The sequence below is a fragment of the Akebia trifoliata genome, unplaced genomic scaffold (assembly GCF_017979445.1).
Source record: "Akebia trifoliata isolate Shusen 1 unplaced genomic scaffold, ASM1797944v1 Contig00745, whole genome shotgun sequence".
Classification (NCBI taxonomy): Eukaryota; Viridiplantae; Streptophyta; class Magnoliopsida; order Ranunculales; family Lardizabalaceae; genus Akebia; species Akebia trifoliata.
In genome coordinates this window covers 4,822-25,248 of record NW_028237167.1, presented here as the reverse complement: position 1 = coordinate 25,248, position 20,427 = coordinate 4,822, and the positions used below count along the sequence as shown (strand labels likewise).

Below are 20,427 nucleotides of genomic sequence, written 5' to 3'. Positions count from 1 at the left end.
AAATGTCAAATACATGCCAATCTCATATGTATGCCCTCATCTTAGCTAGTTGATCTAACTTCACCTTGGTCATTTTCTGTCTAGGAAATTGATGTAATTGGTAAAGTTATACCTAAGGCATCAAATAGGCATGAGTACATTCTAGTGGACATTGACTACTTCACTAAATGGGTCGAACCGCCTATTCTGTTGTCCTCACTGCATCCAAAGTTGTAAAGTTCATCCAAACAAATATTATCAATCGATACTTTTTGAATTGATCTTTGATAATAGGTCACACTTCAAAGTTGAGGTTATTACTTTATGTTCGAAGTTCAAGATCAGGAATCATAAATCATCTTCTTACCGTCCTAAAACTAATAGAACAATTGAAGCAACCAATAAGAATTTCAAGATAATCATCAGGAAAATGTGTCAATCATATCGAGATTGGTCAGAAAAGTTATCATTTGCACTCTGGGCATATCGTATATCAATATGGTCTTTCACATGAGCTACTCCTTACTCTTTGGTATATGGTATGGAAACTGTCTTACTAGTTAAAATGGAAATTTTTTCTATCAAGGTTTTGATGGAAAGTCAGTTGTTAGAAGTAGACTAGGTCTATCACAGGTATGAAGAACTGAACTTGATCAAATAAAAATGACTTATAACTCTGTACCACATGCAAGCTTATCATAAAAGAGTCATTCGTGCGTTTGACAAGAAGGTCAAAGTTCACAACTTATAAGTTGTGGATTTGGTATTCAAAATGAATCGAACACCTATCCTAGATCATCAAAAAAATATTGCCTGAAAAAACTGTCAGACTTCAAGACTATGATGGAATTAAATTACCAAAACAACAAACCTTGACCAAATCAAGTAGTACTATGTTTAAGGAGGCTATATTCGGTTGAACCAATTTCCTTGTTACCCAGCTCGATATCTCATTTCTCAACCCTTTGTAACCTTTTAAAAAAATAATAATATAATAAAGAATTGTCTTTTTTTCTTTCTTAGCCCGATCACCCAACCTAAGGAAGAGAATGTATTACTTGAACAACATTTTGGTCTGATCCCAAAAACCAAGGTACATAGGCAACTTGAGAAGTTACTTTAAGCATGACTACGTTAAAAGAAATATATATATTCTCCTTGATGAAAGAAATGGAAAAAAAAATAAGAGAAAAAAAGGAAAAACATAGGAAAAAATGACAAAATATCATAATGGAGAATAAAATTCAAATAAAAAGAAAAAAAAGGAAAAAATTCAAAGGAAATGCCACACAAGGGGCATTTGGGTTTTTGAGTATCAAACTTCTTTTTTTTCTAACAGTATTCCTAAACCCACCTAATGAAGTCCTCCTAACTACTGTGCGAAAAAAACAAGACAAATAGCAAAACTCAATTAGGCAATAATTTCAGAAGTTTGAAAAAAGATAAAAAAGAAGAGTGTTGTTGGGGATGAAGATGGGTGAGACGATAATGTGGATTGAGAGAAGATAAAAAAAATTAAAGTGATGTATGAGAAGAGCGGGTTAGAGAGGTCTATTGAGTGAGGGGGTGAGAACGTGAAAGAGATGTCTAAGATAGGGTATGGGAAGAGAGGAAACATGAGAAAGAGGTTTGTGATGGAGTTTGAAGATGTGAAAGAGAGGTCTGAGATTGGGTTTGGACAAAGAGAGAACATGAGAGAAAGGTTTGTAATAGAGTTTGAGGATGTGAAAGAGAGGTCTAAGATGGGGTCTGGACAGAGAGAGAACATGAGAAAAAGGTCTGTGATGGAGTTTAAGCAGGGAGAGAACGTGAAAAAGAGGTCCATGGAAAGAGTTAAAAGACATGAAAGAGAGGCCTGAACATGGAAAAAAATAAAAAGAAGAAGGGAGAGGGTGCAAAGTGGTTCTTTTTCTTCTCTATTTTTTGTTTGAAAAAGAAAATTAAAGAAAAAATGAGACAACATGAGACGTTGATGGTGGCTAGAATGGAGAGTATGGTGGTGAGGGAGATGAAAGAGATAAGAGGTTGGCTAAAAATTTGAGAGCCCCTTGTGTGTACAACACCTTAACCTTATATATATATATGGGAGGCGTTCGGCGCCCTACTATTCACCAAACGTTTTAGCAAACAAATTAAGGTCATTAGATAAGACGAAGATCGACTATGCAGATTGATTTTGCATTTAAGTTACAAATTATCGGATATTTACAGCGCCATCCTTAAATTTTTAAGGATTTAGTGTTACCTCCCTCATAAACAAAATAAGGCAAAAGAACAGAGAGTTTTGTTCTTAACCCTCTCTCTCTCATCTCCTCGTTGGACCTTCTTTGTTCGAATGGCTCCTTCTCTTTTCTCTTCATGATTTTTCTCTCTCTACAGACAAGTCTCATCTCCTGCTCAAGAATTAAGAGTTATGTTATCGCTAAAACTCATTCTCTCCAGCTCTCGTTGAAACTCCTTCCCTCTCCAGTGAGTTAGACACTGGGACAGGTATTTCATCCCTTAAAGTATTTAAGATAATGATGATATTCAAAATTTGAGTGATTTTAATTTTATTTCTTTGGAGAAAGAGCATTTTATGCTGCTAAGTGCTGCCAACCATCTCATAGTATAAAGTAGTAAACAATGTGTACAGTACTGTAGATTAAGTTTTGCTTTTGATTTCTTATTTGGTCTCTGTTACTTCAATTCTTGAAATTTTCTAACTGAAATTTGATTCCTATCTACTCCTCTTTGTGTGTGTGTGTGTGTGTGTTTTTTTTTTTTTTTTTTGCACTTTGTTAGTGTGGGATTCACCAAGAACCAATACCCATTTGTAGTCCAGTTTTATTTTACTTTCTAGTATATAAGCATTTCTTATCTTATTTCATGCTTACACTTTTCTTTTTTCTATTGTCTTCTTCCATACTAGTGAAAGCGCCCTTGATCCGCGGGGTGCGCGGATCCGCTTTTGACCCTTGAGGTTTGGGAGTCGCCACCTAGTTATTATGGTCTAGGAACCAAACTGACTCTAAAACAGATAATAAACTAATCTACTACAGAAAATCTGAATCCGGGGATCATGTTACGGGGTTGGAAGGTGTTAGGCACCAATCCCGCCCGGCCAATGCCGGTTTCTACTTATCCCAAATAAAACTACATCGCTAATAACAAACCTAGATTAAAAAAATAACGAAAAATCTTACCTTCGATCTGCAAAAGTGCTATTCCCTCAGATCTGGTGAAAACGACTCCTTGTACCGTACTCCTTCTTTGTTCTATCTCCGGATCTGATTTCTGATCTCCGAGGTAAGGTATCTCCTTCTTGGATCTGGGTGCTTCGAATTTGTTGTGGATTTTTGGGGTGTTTTTGAGAGATTCCTAGGTGTTTTTCAGCTGAAATTGAAGTAGGGGTATTAGGTAAGGAGTTGGGACTCCAAAATTAGGGTTTTGGAAAGGTTGTGGAGGCTTCTTTACTTACTTTTCCTAAGGTTTTTTTTTATATAAAAAATAGGGTGTGGAGGCTCCTATTTATAAAGTTTTTTAGGAGAATTAGGGTTTGATTATGATTTCTTTTAAGGTTTCAATTAGGGTTTAGACTTTGGTCTCATGAGATTGACTTAGTCTTTAGGGTTTTAATTTAGGGTTTTGACTTTAGTCTTATGAGATTGACTTGATTAGTTTAGATTAGGGTTTTAATTTAGGGTTTTGATTTTAGTCTTATGAGATTGACTTAATTAGTTTAGATTAGGGTTTTAATTTAGGTTTTGACTTTAGTCTTATGAGATTAACTTTAATACTTTGACTTTAGTCTTTCTTGGTTGGCTTTTAATATCTTGACTTTAGTCTTACTTGATTGACTTTAAGGTTGACTTTAGTCTTACTTGATTGACTTTAAGGTTGACTTTAGTCTTACTTGATTGACTAGATTTTGGAGAACCCCTTTTATTATATCTTTAATTCTTTGGGCCCCTAGATGGAGGGGTCCTTGAATAAATATCCTGGCAACCATCAACAATTTTGCCTGAAAACCTGATTGGTTAATTATTTGGTTAAAATTTTTAAATTAATTTTATTAATGTTTCTCTTTACATTATTTAATGTTTTATTTATTATTTTGAAAATTTTAATTATTAAATTTGTAAAATTATCATTTTGCACTCGGAGATGATTTTTTACGTTTTAAGTCGTTTTTCAACGTTTCAGGATGTTTTGGAATCAGTTTTTCATAATAAATTCAATGGGAATGTTGGTTTTTGTCATTTTATGAAGGTTTTTGTATGAAATGATCGTGAACTTTATGAGGGGCATTTTCGTAATTTTATCAAATTTTGTGAAAATTGGCGAAATGATTTATTTGGTTTCGATTTGTTATTTTATGTGTTTGAATGAGTTTTCCTAATCGTAACGTAGGCTCTAAGGTTGTTTTGATGTGAGGGGTATTTTGGTAATTTGGTCATTTTAGTGATTTTTATCGTGAAACTTTTTTTTGTCTGAAAGATGATGATTTCTATGTTTCTGGGGGCATATTTTCCTAGCGTAGCGTGGTTTCTAAGTTTTGTCAGTTCGAGATACCTTATCCGGATTTCTGAAACATATCTGGTAACAAAATAAAGCATTGGAATAGACATCTATCATTGGGAACCGTTGCGATCGGGTTGACGAGTTGATTAATTAGGCGAGTGCAAAAATGGGGTGTCTACAACTAGCATTTTTTTTTCACATATGATATAAGTATTGCATCATGGTCTTCATGTATATATCACAGATTTAGCCATGATGCCTGTTTTCTGATTTGGACTTTTTTTATTAGTCTGGTTTGGACATATTGGTGCAACATATTATTTTTCCTGCTTCTCTTTTTCCTCCATATAATGGTTCCTACACACTTCCACGACATGGAAGTGCAATATGAGGAACAATCTTGAGGTCACTCTAGCATAGCTCATTATTATAATGTGGCGTGGTGAGCTACAATCCAAAAAATGCACGTATTCCATTTGTTACTGATATAAATAGGTTGGGCAGTTTGGATTGTTTCACAATTGGGTGGTCTGGATTTATTGGCATCGATGTGGTACCATATGGTAGTTGTGTGGTTTATCACATTGTATTGTTATCTTCTTCTTTTTTGATAGGTAAGCTGAACTTGAACCCACGACCTCAAAATTGTTTTGCAATGTGTCAAACCAACTGAGGTCTAAGCCTTTTTTTTGTTTTTTTGTTTTATTTTGTATTGTTATCTTTTATCAAGACAAGATCTTAGATTACTAAGTTGTGTATAGTTCGTGTCTTGTCTGGTATGATACTCATATGAATTTTTTCTATGTGATGCTGCAGTGATGTGTCATATTCAAATTGTGTATTACTTGAATCCTTCTAATTCAACCTATTTGATACAAGTAATGTACCCTCATTTCAGACTATTTTGTATACTTTAACCTGGACTCACTTCCATGTAGTTGAAAATTTACTGCTTACCAGAATATTTTGCAAAATGAATGGTAATTTCTACTAAAATATATCCAAAAAGAGAAATTATGTAAATTTAGATTCAAGCCTTGTGGAAATGGTACTATTTCATTGAGATATGTTGAAATGTAATGGTATGCGTTGAATCTCGTTAATTCTTTATCATTTTTCTTCTTGCTGTTTTCAAATCTTGGGATGGTGCTTTAAATTTCAAGAATTGGTGTTAAAAGTAATATCTCATCGTTGTGCTTCTACTTTTAACTTAACTTTCCTTTGTGTTGGCTGAGATCTAGTGATAATCTGGTAAAAAACAATTCAAAATTGGCTGATGAGGGTTATGGGGAAGATGAAGATGAACAATTCAAAAGTTGTGGTGGTAATTACAATGCCAACAAGTTTTGGATTGGCTGTGAAATCTGTGACATGAGGTTTAATGGAAATTGCGTGAAGATAACACCTACAAAGGTATAAAGCAGTACAAATGCCCTTCTTACAACAACATGAAGAGAGGTGGACATTAATAGTCCCTAAAAGCTTATAGGATGGTAGCATAGTTTTGGTGACTGATGTTGTAGTAATTGCAGTGCTAATAATATTATTAGAGATTTTTTTTTCTTTTGTGACATTTTATCTATTCACAATCGATGCTTTAAATTGGTTGGAATAGTTTTTTTCCTTTACCTCATAGGATGTTGAAAAAGAGAGGCTTTACCACTCAACTCTCTTTTGGAAAGAGAGTGTCAAAATTTGGCAAGGTCGAGAAAAGAAAAAAAAACAAGGAAAAAGAATAAATCAGTATTCACTCCTTATCTTACCCATTACTAGGTAAAAAAGTATGCAATTAGTCCAAGAAGTAACTTAGCAAGGACACAACCCACAGACCATATGTCTATTGCAGTTGTGTATTCTGTTGCATCAAATATGAGCTCAGTACTCAGTAATAACGAGAGCAAATGTATGATATTGTAGACACCCCATTTTTGCATCCGCCTGACTTGGCGATCCGTCACCCAGTTACTGTAGATTCCTAATGATGAGCACAAAATAATTCGAAAGCTTGTGAAAAATCTCCTCCAATTCTCTCTGTTTTCTAATTTCATTAGTTTTTTTCCTTTTGGCCACGTGACATAGAATTACGCATGCTTAGGATCGCTAAACTTTCCACCCAAATTAGTAAGCATGTATGTTTAGATTCGCTACACATTTGGATAACTTAGAGACTTCGCTACACTAGGAAAATGCGACTTCGAGGCTTAGAAATAATTACATTGGGACCGAAAGAAACTTCATGCCAAAATTCACTAAAATTGACAAAAATCGATAAAATGACGAAAATACCCTTCAACATTCAAACTCGACTTAGAAATCCGATCCTTAGGAAAAAGTAATAAAAATGAAACCCACTTTAAAATCCAATCTAACTAAAAATAAAGCTCAAATTAGAAAAATCAAACAATTCAAATTCAAACAATTAAAAGTAAAACTCAAATTAAAAATCAAACAATTAAGATCAAACAATTAAAATTAAATAATTAAACAATTAAAATTTAAATCAACATTCAATCCAAAATTTAACCAACCCATCAACATTTAAATTAAAATTCAATTGAAATTAAAATTCAATCAACCAATTAATATTGAAATTAAAACCCAATCGATCACTCAAATTGAATTTAAAACTTAATCGACCAATCGATATTCAAATTAAAACACAATCAACCAATCGAATTAAAATCTTAATTTAATCAACCAATCAAGATCGAAAAGTGAAACATAATTAACCCATAAAATTAAAGTCAAATCAAAATTAAAAATTGTAACCTAAACCATCAACAAAATTTAAAAATCGAAATTTAATCAATAATGATCCACCAACGTACCACGGGTTTCGAAGCGTGGGATCATGGTCCCATTCTTTCTAAACTCAAAAAGAGAGATATTCTCTTTTTGGTTCGGTCAAAGAAAGAAGCAAATAAAATAAAAAAAAGAAAAGAAATTAAATAAAAACATCAAAAAGGAAAGAAAGAGAAAGTTTAGAAAAAGAGAAAAAAATAGAAAGTGAACTCTATAAAAAGAGAAGCCTATGTTCTCTTGAGAAGGAGGGAGAAATTATGAAAAAAGGCTGATATTCTTGAACAAAACAAAAGAAGTCTAACATTTTAGATAGCAAGAGAGAAACGAAGAGGAGGAAGAAGAAGGAAATAAGAGAAAAAAAAGGAGGCCAACCTTTGTTCCCTCAAAGTCGTCTTCTTCATCTCTTCCTCCAACACGTACAGCCACCATCTATTGTTGTCCTCACAACAACCATCATTATTGCTGCTAATGTCCATCTTCCTCTTCATTAATCAGTCCATAGCCACCCTCACATCTTAGCTTTACTCCTTCCTCACGTTTTCAGCCCCATTCCCTCAATATTTAAGCTTGTAAATCATCCCCCATTCATCACGGTTGCAGCCCTCTGAAAGTTATTCTATTTAAACCACCTGCAACTCACGGTTTCAGCCAATAATAACAGCACCATCCCCATTTTCACCTTCGTGGTTGACCCCTTTCAATCATCCCTTCCTCATCAGTCTTGCCACTGACTTTCCCAGCCTTTTATCTCATTGTCGATAAATAGAGCAGCACAACGCTAATAACAGCCTCACCTTCATAACCACCAGATCCTTATCTCTCTGAGCATCTTCTTCTTTGTCTCCATAGTGTCCATGACTCAACAGCCACACTACCATCATCTCCTTCATAGCAACAACCACCCCAACGCCCCCACCATTACAACCCTTTCATGTTTAGCCACCCTCATAGACTTTCTCCTCATTGTTATTTTACTCTCCTTCTCTACTGACCCGCAGATCTTTCAACATTCATTCCCCTTCAAGCTCCATTTCCATCTGATCTCTTTTATCCTCTTTTAATTTCTCTCAACACATTTTTTTTAGACAGCAGCAATCTCATCTTTCTCACATATTTGGGCAGCGAGCAGTTGAGTAATTCTGAAGGGATTCCGAGTAACAAAATTCTTGCACGCAGTAACTGTATTTAATTGTTTATTTATTTTTTTCTTCTTTTCTTATTCTCCTTTAATCGTTATTTCATGTGTGGAGGTTCTTTATGAGTGTTAATTCGAGCATTTGTGTGAATTGACTTACTGATTTGTGTGCGTTAGAAGTCTAAAATTGACCTTTTTTGATAAAATGGGTATCGAGTTAACTCGTTGATTTGTGTGCATTAGAAGTGTAGGATTGACTCTTTTATTAACTTGCCATGCGAGATAACTCAATGATTTATGTGCACATATGGGTTTAAAATTGATTTTTCTTTTTAATAATATGCACGGAATCAACTCACTGATTTATGTGCACATATGGGTTTAAAATCGATTTTTGTTTTAATAATATGCGTGTGAATTGACTCACCGATCTTTTGTGTATGAGGGGTTTAAAGTCGATTTTTTCCATAAAATTGGCCTGTGGCATTCATAGCGATTCTTTAGTTTCTAAAATAAAAGTGAAATGTACATACTCATAGTTGTTTTAGTTTTTAGAAAATTTGTATTTGTGAGTTGCTAATTTGAAAATTCCATGTCCATAATGTCCATTTTGAAAAATCCATACTCATAACTCTCTAGTTTGGAAAATTCGTATTCGTGAATTCTTAATTTCAGAATTTATCGTACATGGGTAATTCTCTAATTTGGAATATCATTTTTATAAATCTCTAATTTGAGACTCATTATATGTGAAATTTTTTATTTTGGGGAGTTTATATTTTAATGTCCAATTTGGGAGCTTCCCATATTTATATAAACTTCCAATTAGGAAATTTCCACTTTCGAGTTTAGAAACTACATAAATTATCAAATTAGAAAGTTCATATTCATGATTTTCTTATATGGATAATTTTGTATTTCTGAATTAGAAATCTCATAAAGTACCAATTTAGATGTTCCATATGGATGAATTTCTAATTTGGAAAATTTTCACGAATTCCTATTGTAGTCGATTTGGGAAGATATTTGCTCATACGGATTTGTAATCGAAATATTGACACGTGGACTTTAGAGCATAGACTGGGATCAAGGCTTTTTTTAAACATTTTTATTTTATGTAGAATTTGAGAATCATGTAATATTTAGGAAAATATTTGCCATAAGATTCATTTAGCACATCCGATATAATTTGATGATGATGGACCCTAGTTTGACTTTAGTCTCTACCCGTTGACCGTAGGATAATTTGGATCGTAGTAGAGACCGATTATCTCGATCGGGCGGGTTCGATGTCTAACACCTTCCGAAACCTGTAATCTAACCCCTTACCCATTTCTCTGATCCGTGGACCTATCCATATCCATCTGGAGTTATTTATGGTTCCTAGACCTAAACTAGGTGGCGACTCCCATCTTTCAAAATCCCCCATTTATAAATCGGACCCTTATCCACTTTTTTGGCGAAAATGGGTCGAAGCGATTTTAGATATGTTCAGCTCGCTTTTAATCTGTTATAGAGGTGGAATTTTGCTTCTTACAACAACCCAAACCAAGCCACAAGGAGGTGAGGTGGTTGCTATTGGAAAGGGTAAGACTGTTGGGGAAAACGAAGTGGATCCTAATGTTAAGGTGAATTTTTATGAATCATTGTTAGCCTATCCATGTTTCTTATTATTTATTAATTAGGTCTCACTAATGCATTTTTTTTCTTTGTGGGGTAAACTGGTGCCAAAGTAGTGTACTCAAAGTATGCTTGGACTGAGGTTGAATTTAATGGATCAAATCATCTTTTATTGAAGGAAGATAACATTGTGGGTGTTCATGAGACTGATGATATCAAAGATCTCAAGCCTTTGAATGATCATATTTTAATCAAGGTCGGATTCTTTCTTAAGCCATTTGATTTTCCCTAAAGTAGGGATCCTAGATTTCTGGATTACTATTTATTCTCTAACTCTGGTTTAGAACCTAGAACGTTTGTTGAAATCATGCTTTATTTATATATGTATAGACAACCTATAGCATGCATTTCTTAGATTGCCTAAACCTGTAGGGGCAATTCTGCATGAATACTTCACCTTGTTCTTGAGCATATTGTGCCTCAGAGTTGAATACTCTTTGATTTCAGGTTGCCCAAGTTGAGGAGAAAACTGCTGGTGGCTTGTTGCTGACAGCTGCTTCCAAGGAGAAACCGTTCGTTGGAATTGTAAGATTGTTTTTCTTAATATAATAAATGTTAGAGTTTTTAAGTAGTTTTGTAAATTTGGCTATTGAAAAATATGTCTGTGTTTGGGCTTTGGCATCAAGTAATTACGTTACGTGGGCAAATGGGAATAATGCTCATTTTTTTTCACTTCGTATTGTACTAAGTGATTGTTGTTGGGCCTGGTCCGTTGGACGAAGAAGGTAAAAGGAAACCACTAACAGTCGCCTCGGAGAATATGGCCTTGTACTTCAAATATGCTGGAAATGAGTTCAAGGGCAGTGATGGTTCTGATTACGTAGTTCTTAAGGCATCTGATGTGATAACAGTTTTGCCTTTAGTAGAAAAAATATTGTACTCAACAAAAGCTTATTACATTTGTTGGCTTTAAGGATTTTTTTTTCTCTTTTTTTTCCGAGGTAAGTGATGTTCAAGTGTAATCAACATAGGCTTTATTAGATATATTTATTTAAAACTTTTTGATTTGGGAAATCTATAAATCAATTCAAACAATGGAATTGATATATCTTAAGCAAACCAACAGGTAGGCCTCTAGTTTGATTGTTGATGCGTATCATTTATGCTAGCAAGTGCACTAATCGTTTCAAGTAATAAGATATCGTTCCCATGAGGATTAAGTTACTAAGTACCAAAAATAATCACCTAAATTACTATTTGATAAATTGAGAATTTTAGAATTGCAAATTGAAATAACAATGAAACAAGAAAGAATGGATTCTTATGAATTAAAAACCTAGGGCTTTCGACTTCACTACATATACTCCTACGTAATTGATTATTCAAAGTAATAACTGATTTGCCTTATTTGGAGGTTTAATTCCCTAAACCAACTAGTGTTTTCTCTCGAAATACACTAGATTACTCCTTAAAATATTAACTCAGCACATCTCTATGTGAATTTAAATACCAAAGAGTCATAAAATCTGTGGAATTATTGTAAATTGAATTACTAACCTCTTAGAACATGCTAAAGTACCTCTACCGTTCATTCATTCTAACATGATCTATTTTATTGATCTAACCTAGATTCTAATTCTCATATAAACCTAGATCAATAAATCAATCAAAACTTTGGCCTTCAGATTTGATAGCATTAAACTCAAAATAGACACACAAATAAGTAATTGCAAAACTAGGAATTAAATTTGAATAAAACAACTACGAAATTGTATCTGAGTTACATCTCAACCCTAGAAATGAAATTTAGTTCATAACGAAATATGAAACAAACATCTTGAAGTTAAACATAGAAGAAAGGAAGAATAAACCAGTAAAATTCGAGATTGCCGTAGCAATCACTTGATCTCCTCTCCCTCTTCTTCTCTAGCCTCCAAGATATCTCTAAACCTTAAAAAATCAACTACTTATAGCCTCCATACGTTCTGAATACAATTAGGGTTCAATCCCCTTTAAATCGGATCTCAATGATCTAATAATAACACGAGACGAAGTGCAGAAAACGGGATCGCGCCGCGTGCCGCGGCAAGAATGTACCCACCGCTGTGGCGGCTAGCTTCTGTTTTGGGGTCTTTGTTGATTTAAATACGAGCGCCGCGGCAGCCTCTGCCTCTTGTACTCCATTCTTTGAAAATTCATCGTTTCTTCCAATTTCACCCCGAATTACTTCCTTTTCGTATTCTTGACCATTTATTACCTAAAACAATAAAAAGAACGATTACTAAATAAAATCACTCTCAAATTAACAAAATGTCAAGTAAAATTACATAGAATAAGTCGTTACAAACCGACTTATCAAATTCCCCCAAACTTAACATTTGCTAGTCCTCGAGCAAAAAAAACAGAAATAAACCTAACCTAGAATGAACTGAATCAAAACTAACTTCAGATTCTTCAAGTTTCAAGAATAAGTTTCATTTAACAAGCACAATTCACAATAGTGTCTCAAAAATCACTGATAACATAAAGCGTCAAGAATCTATTGGACATTACAAAAGCTAGAAAAATCACCTCAAACTTTCATCCCATTCAAATCATCAATTCTCTGAAAAATCCAAGTAAGCAATCTCTAAAACAATCAATTCCACCACCCGGATAATTTTATAAAAACAATGCAAACAAATTTGACCTCTAAATAGTAATGAAACATCAAATCTCATAAGCTTGGCTTTCTTGTCACTCTCCACTAATGTAAACTCATCATGCCACCTCGGATCAAAATGTCTTAATTAAGCTTGTAATGTTAGGTTTAAGTATTGGCTCAAAAAGAATGGATAGGATAATTCAAAGAATGAGAATACTCACAACCGAACAAAATGTAACATTCTAAAGAGCTTAAGAATACTAACATCACAACTTCACTTTTCATACTTTCCTTCTTTCTTTTGTGCTATAACACTTTCGCACACTTTCACCACTACTACCTTCAAAAGTTTTTTTTTTAATCAAAAAATAAATAAATGAAGAACACTTTTCTTCAAACTTGTATCCCTCCTTCATTTTTCTTCAAGACCCCCTAACTTATTTTTGATTATCACCGGGGTCAACAACATTTTTTTCTATCATTTTCTCTCTTAACAATAGATTTTTGTTCTTCAATCTCAACAAATCACACACAAGTGAATATTCTCATTAAATGTAAGGATAAGTGTTTAGGCTCAAAACTAGGTAGGAAAATAAGTTTAAAGAAAGAAAATTAAGGCAAAAAATTAAATAAATGGCTCAAATGGGTTACTAGCGGATAAAACTAATTAAGGTAGAAAGAAAAGCTCAAACGGTCCAAAGATAGCCTAAATCATTTCCTAAGCAACATGAAAGTCTAGGATTTCGCCTCGAGCGACAATCAGCCAAGTTCTAAAATCTGTTGAGGCCTATTTTTCATTCACAAATGTCTAAATAAAATGTCTCTAAGTAGCAAAACAGGATCATTATTCAAAATTACCATACTAGACCAACATTGAATATCCAATTTAAACAAAACCAATGTCTAAGCTATCATCAAAGTCTAAGTAATTTCGAATTCCAACTCAACAGCCACATATCACAGTAATCAAGTTATCATCATTGACTTTATGAATTGACTTGAAAACAAAGGAAATGCTCAAAAGTTGAAAATCTTAATGTAGAAAACAAATAAAAGAATAGAAAAGAATAAATAAATAAAAATGAAAAATAAAAGAATGAAAAGAATGATAGTATGACTTTAATGCAGCTAACAACTCAAAGAATAAAAGAATCAAATTATTTTCTCCCCCCCAAACTTAAGTATTTCATTCCCCTCAATAAACAAAATCAAACAAACTAAAATAAGGAAATTAGAGGATAGAATAACTCCCTTCTCGATTTATCTCGGGTACAACGACATTTTCTCCTTTCTTTTCAAGCAGTATCTGTAGACACCCCATTTTTGCATCCGCCTGATTAATCAAGTCGTCAACCCGATCGCAAAGGTTCCCAATGATGGATGTCTATTCCAATGCTTTATTTTGTTACCAGATATGTTTCAGAAATTCGGACGAGGTATCTCGAACTGACAAAACTTAGAAACCACGCTACGCTAGGTAAATATGACTCCAGAAACATAGAAATCATCATCTTGCAAACTAAAAAGAAGCTTCACGATAAAAATCACTAAAAATGATTAAATTACCAAAATACCCCTAACATCAAAACAGCCCTAGAGCCTGCATTACGCTTAGGAAAACCCACTCAAACATATAAAACAACAAATCGAAACCAAGTAAACCACTTCGCCAATTTTCACAAAATTTGACAAAATTACGAAAATACCCCTCATAAAGTTCACGATCATTTCATACAAAAAAAATTCATAAATGACAAAAACCAACATTCCCATTGAATTCCTTACGAAAAACTGATTCCAAAACATCCTGGAACATTGAAAAACAACTTAAAACGTAAAAAATCCTCTCCGAGGGCAAAATGGTAATTTCACAATTTTAGTAATTAAAAATTTCGAAATTAATAAATAAATCATTAAATAATGTAAAGTGAAACATTAATAAAATTAATTATAAAATTTAAACTAAAAAATTGATCAATCAGGCTTTCAAGAAAAATTGTTGATGGTTCGCAAGGACCCCTCCATTTGGGGGTCCAAAGAATTAAAGATATAATAGAGGGGGGTTCTCCAAAAATTTAAAGTCAACCAAGCAAGACTAAAGTCAAGATACTAAAGTCAATCAAATAAGACCAAAGTCAAAATTAAAGTCAATTAAGTAAGACTAGAGTCAAGTATTAAAGTCAACCTCATAAGACTAAAGTCAAAATCCTAAATCAAAACCCTAATCTAAACTAATCGAGTCAATCTCATAAGACTAAGGTCAAAACCCTAAATAAAAACCCTAATCTAATCAAGTCAATCTCATAAGACTAAAGTCAAAATCCTAAATCAAAACCCTAATCTAAACTAATCAAATCAATCTCATAAGACTAAAGTCAAAACCCTAAATTAAAACCCTAAAGACTAAGTCAAAACCCTAATTAAAACCCTAAAAGAAATCTTAATCAAACCCTAATGCTTCTAAAAAACTTTATAAATAAGAGCCTCCACACCCTATTTTCGTATCAAAGAAAAAACCCTAGGAAAAGTAGGTAAAGAAGCCTCCATAGCCTCCCCAAAACCCTAATTTTGGAGCCCCAACTCCTTCCTAACACCCACACTCCGATTTTAGCCTAAAAAACACCCAAAAGCCTCTAAAAAACATCCCAAAAATCCACAACAAATTTGAAGCACTCAGATCCAAGAAGGAGATACCTTACCTCGAAGATCAGGAATCAGATCCGGAGATAGAACGAAGTAAGGAATACGGTACATGAGTCATTCTAACCAGATCTGAGGGAATAACACTTTTGCAGATCAAAGGTAAATTTTTTTATTTTTTTTAATCTAGGTTTATCATTAGCAATGTAGATCTATTTGAGATAAGTAGAGACCGACATTGGCCGGGCGGGGTTGGTGCCTAACACCTTCCAACCCCGTAACATGATCCCCGGATTCAGATTTCTATAGTAGATTAGTTCTTTTTATCCATTGTAGGGTCAATTTGGTTCCTAGACTGTAATAACTAGGTGGCGACTCCCAAACCTCAAGGGTCAAAAGCGGATCCGCGCATCCCGCGGATCGAGGGCACTTTCAGTGGCGACTCCACTGGAGACTATTGAGGATCAGACTTGAAAAGCCCCAAGTGTGGGATGCATTGCCAATAGGACCTTTTTTATTTTATTTTTAGTTATTTGTTTATTTATTTATTATTATTTATTTTTCCATTCTTTTTGGCTTAATTATGGATCATTTGTTTGGATTCTGAATACTTTGTTTTGGCACATTTTCATGGTTCAATCTAAGATCATTCAAAATGACCCTAAATAATGCAGGATGTCAAGAGGATAATAGTGAAGAAATGGTTGTTGAACCATTCTCATTATTTTGTTTATTTTATATTTTTGGATTGTATTATCTTTTCTTGGCGTTACTTGGATTGATTTTGGGTATGACATTTTGGAGTATCACTTTTTAGGATTCAATCTAGGGTCATTTTGGGATGATCCTAAATAATGAAAAATTCAAATTGACATAAATTGATGATAGAATGATGGTGGTTGGAATGTGATTTATGGATTTTTTTAATAAAAAAAAATTGAATTTTTTTTAGCACGTTAGTAGGCATATTTGGCAAGTTGTAAAAAAAAATTATTTGTGACTAATGCACTAAGAAACAAAAAAATTGCCTTTTTTAATGTTGTTCATGATGAGGATAGGATTTTTGAAAAAAAAATCAGAAAAAAATCGCAAAAATTGTTTTTTAACGCGTGGTGTGCCGTTAGTAGAAAACAGTTTCTACTGTTTTTTATCTTCTTCTCCATTTGCTGAAAAACAGCAAACAGAGACGTTTTTCTTGTTCTTTCTCTCTCTCTCTCTCTCTCTCTCGTTCTAAACGACATTCCATAATAGATGTTGTGATCATCAACTTTTCATCAAAACTAACCATCTCATATCTTTTGCTCTTCGTTTAAAGTTTCTAAAACTCGAATCGATCAAAGAAAGAGAGATGTTTCGAGTGAATAATAGTTTGATCGGATCATTAAACATCTGGACATTGATCTTCTCAATCCCAATAGAAGGTGCATCGGTGTAGAAGTTCTTGGACACTCGGAATGCCAAAGATTTCTTTAAATCCCTCTGTTATCGCTTGGAGTATTCTTGTTCGGGGTATTCGTTGTTGGGTGCGGTCGTTTCTTGTTGCAAAGTATCAGCATTTCTATGAATTTATCTATTCGTGATGACGAATAAATGAGTTGGGCAGAAGATATCAGGGATGAAATGCAAAGAGTATTAGCTTGGAAATTACACGAATTGGTTGCAGAAACACGTGGTTAATGGTGAGAATTGATATAAGATAAAGAGTTGTTTGATCGAAACACAGGTTTTTACGATTCTTGGCAATGATATTGATCAAAAGGGAGCCCAATTTTATCAGAAGAATCTGTCTCTCAATTCGTCAATTTTGCTAAAACCTTTCACTGTTCGTGGGAGATTGATTTAAAAAAAAAGAAGAAAAAACAATTATTGCTGAGCTTAGATGAAAGTGATGGATACCCTACAACTTGGGTTTATTAACATTACCAAACACGACATCCATATTTTGCCACGTTGCACTCTCTCCAGCCCAATTTGATTACTTGACCATCCTTTTCTAGAATATCTATGCTGATCTGATAATATAGTTTTGATCAAGTATTTGAGTTCAATAACGATCTGATCGAATAATAATCCAATTTGATAACTTAATTACCAGATCAGTTATGGATAAAATTTTTATGAAGGGCCATGATTGGGAGACTGCAACCTTGTGTGGTACCCATGGTGTGTGTTATAATGTTTATTAACTCTTGGAGTGCAGGATTGCCAATTTTTTCCCAATATATCTTAAAATGTTGTCTAGGATAGATAGGATAATTTATGATCTTGTCCATGTGATCATATCAAGAATTACCCTTCTACGTACTTGTCAATACCATTATAGAATCGGGTTTGGGATGTCCTTTTGCAGATTTTTTTTGTTTTGTTTTGTGATTAAAAAAAAAAATTAAGAAAGAAATTGAATAATAAACAAATTTATTTTGCGATTTCTTTTTCTTAAAAAAAAAAATCAATTTGTTTAAAAAAAAAAAAAAAAAAGAGGTACATCAATCCTTATAATGATCGTTCTATTACCAATTCAATGTTCATTGAATCTCGACTTGTTTAAGGTCACCCAAAATGATTTTTCGATTGGACCATGAAAAGAATTGTGCTAGGATTTGATTGATTATTTCTGATCGATTTCTCATCTAATATGTTATGATCTCTATAGGTAATTTTGGATATGCTTATTTTGATTTTGATCTCGATGCTATGAATTGTGATTAATATTTCAATGTTGTAATGAAATGATCAGGCCCATGGGCCCATTTATTTAAAAAAGGCCCCGGGCGCACCCCACCTTGTTTTGCACACACCACATGCACGTTTACTGTTTTGAGCACTTACACGTCCCATATAGCCAATGTGGCACTAGTGCGTGGCCCGGTCTTTTCGGAGATGCGACGTCATTCATGAAACCCACAACTCCAGTCACGTACCTTAGGGTATATCAAACTGAGGGCATTAATACCATCTAATTAGGTGATTCTGAGAGATATATTGATGCACCCAGGCTGGAGCGACCTGAGCCTTTTACCTATTGTAAACCACACAGTTACATGTCCCAATTGCCAACGTAGTACTAGTACGTGGTCGGTCCCCTCGTGGGATGCCAAACCATTTATGAAAGCTACAACTCTTGACTCGTACCCATAGGTATAAAAGATAATCTAAATATATCAATTGCACTTCTTGGTCAAAACCGGTGCCTAAGCAAGATCTTGCCCCGTTGTACCCTACTATACGAGGGGGATAGACTATGTCTATTCTAGACGAGAGGTATTTAAGTGGGCCCTTGCTCAGCATTGTGCGCCACCTCTCAACTGGAGATCAAACTGGCTGTTTTTGACTTCAGAGAAGTGAATTGAGGTTTTAGATTATCACCTATACGGTATATCAAACCAAAGTCACTACGTATCGAAAGGTATATAGGTGTGCTTGGGCAAGAGTGGCCAGAAAAAAAATGCATTGCACGTAGTATGCTTAGAGTCTAGAAACTTTCCCAGTAGGTCACGACTCGAACTTATCGTGGGTGTTCCCGGGTTGTTTATTGAATAGAGTCCGTTGATTGATGAATGTATGTGAGTGATGTGAATGGTGGGATCAGAGTGTATGATTGTCCTCAAGGATAAAAAATATTGTTTTTGAAAATCAAAATGGGTGCACCGACCCAATAAAGAATCCATTCTTTTATAATAATGATCCAGTCCATCCCGATCCAACAGTCCTGATGGACCGGGCCATTTAAATCGAAATAGAAATCAAATTTTCAAAGAAGAAAAATAGTTTACAAAGGCAAAATATTTCCCAGAAAAAAAATATTTTCCAAAAGAAGTGTTTTCCAGAAAAAGTGTTATTCTCTAGAAAAAATATTGTCTAAGAAAAAACGTTTTCCAAAAAATATTTTTCATAAGAACAAGATTTTCCAAAAGAAAATGATTTCTAAATAAAAAACTATTTTTCAGAGAAAAATATTTTCCAAAAGAAAAGAAAATGATTTACAAAAGATCTATGTTTGCATGAAATTTTTTTGAAATATGTTTTTTACCAAAAATCTATTTTTTTCATGGACCTTATAAAATTATCAAAATATGTTTTTCTAAAAAGAAATGATTGCAAAAAATAATCAGTATTGTGAAAATTGTTATTCAATAAAAATATTATTTTCAAGAGTGCAATAAAATTATTTTTCTTCTAAATAATCATTGAATGGATGAATTGTTTAACGGATTGGTGTACAAAATTCTATAAAATCTCAGGGTTCATTTAAAATGTTATCAAGGGGGGACACTGAAATTGGTTAAATTCACCTTCAAAGAGGTTTTAAGGGTTATCATTGTATCTAAGCTCTATCGTCTATCGTCTAGCTAGGGCTGTAAATCCGGTCAGTTAGAGTAAATGTCAATATCAAGTCAAACAGTCAGAAATGACCTCAAAATTTCTCAACATCGTCCAGTTGTTCTTTAAAGATCATAGTGCTTCAATCCTACCGGTTATAAGCAATATCTCAGTCCTCAGTCCTAATCAAACTCGTGTGAGTACTTATCTTGAGTTTTCAAGAGTCATTTGGGTTAGCTCGAGTCCCTTTTTCCAGCAAGCTCATGTCTTCCTTAGATTGAGTCTACTATTTCCTATTGAGTCAAGTTAGTTCATCGAGTCTATAGAGGTTCTGTTGTCCCATCTGAAATTGATCGGATAAAGGAAATTTTTGAATACCTCGAGCGCATTAACGAATTAACTAATAATTTGATAGATTTCGTTTCTGAACAAGAAGATAAGAGTCGGGCTCAACCTTTAATCGAGAAAGGAAATGTCTTTGACCTTGAAACAAAAAATAATTCTTAAAGAGATTCAAATAGAAACCATCTTATCCCTAATGGAACACCAGGGGATAATGAATTTACTCAGAAATTTCAAAAGACTTGTTCGTGTGATCATATGAGGGTATGTTAGGTACAAGCTTGGGTATTGTTCAACACGGAATAGATACTCGTCTATATCGATGAATCAAAAGAAGATGTTATAAAATGTATCAGCACTATCCTTACTACATCTTGAGTTTCAAATCACATATTATCAGTCGATATGGGGTACCTTTTGAACTGATCTCTGATAATGGGTC

At 33.9% G+C, this 20,427-nt stretch overlaps 1 pseudogene; it reads left to right on the top strand.

The window, feature by feature from the left end:
• Window positions 1-1,562: 1,562 nt before the first annotated feature.
• LOC147381123 (20 kDa chaperonin, chloroplastic-like) lies at window positions 1,563-11,012 on the top strand (annotated as a pseudogene).
• The last annotated feature ends 9,415 nt before the right edge of the window (window positions 11,013-20,427 follow it).